This window comes from Leptodactylus fuscus, chromosome 1 (genome assembly GCF_031893055.1).
Source record: "Leptodactylus fuscus isolate aLepFus1 chromosome 1, aLepFus1.hap2, whole genome shotgun sequence".
NCBI classification, from domain to species: Eukaryota; Metazoa; Chordata; class Amphibia; order Anura; family Leptodactylidae; genus Leptodactylus; species Leptodactylus fuscus.
The window spans coordinates 364106906-364107598 of NC_134265.1; positions in this window are offsets into that span (position 1 = coordinate 364106906).

Here is a 693-nt window from a genome sequence, read left to right on the forward strand (position 1 = left end):
TATATTGGCCTACTGATCCCTAGGCAGGTTCTCTCACTCAGCTACTCAGCAGAGAACGCTGCACTGCAGCTCAGGCGGTGGTCTGTACGATCTGGGTCTCTTTTGCACCAGTACACCCTCCTGCCGTCCTGTGGTCGACCAGAGCCTTGCTGAGCTCTGTCAGCATCTTCATAAACCACAAGTTCACCTCCTGCTGCTGTGCCTGAGCTTGCTGTTCTTGCATCTCAGTTTCCATCATGGCTTTTTGCTGCTGTGCCTGAGCTTGCTGCTGCTGTAGGATGACCTGTCCAAATTGTATGACAAAGACCTCCATGCTAGTGGTCTCCTTTTTAATCTCTCCTGCACCTTTCACCCAGGAAATAGGAGAAGGAAAAAAATGGTGTATGTCTCTTTAAGACTATTTAAATTTCTTGCATCCAAAGCACCATATGTAGCAAAGGAAGCTCATTAGAAGCAGTGTTGTGGACCCAAACAGTTAGAGACAGGGACACAAAATATGCAGCAAACAGGTTTATTTAGAAAAAAAAAAATACAGGAACATAATTACTTCAGGTGCAAAAATGAACAAATCAAAAAGTAGGATTAACTTCAGGCAAAAACAAAATACAATTCTGTTCGTCTGATCAACTAACTAAACAGAAATGCTAACTAACGTTAAGCTAACTATACATGTGGCTTACTACCAGCCATACG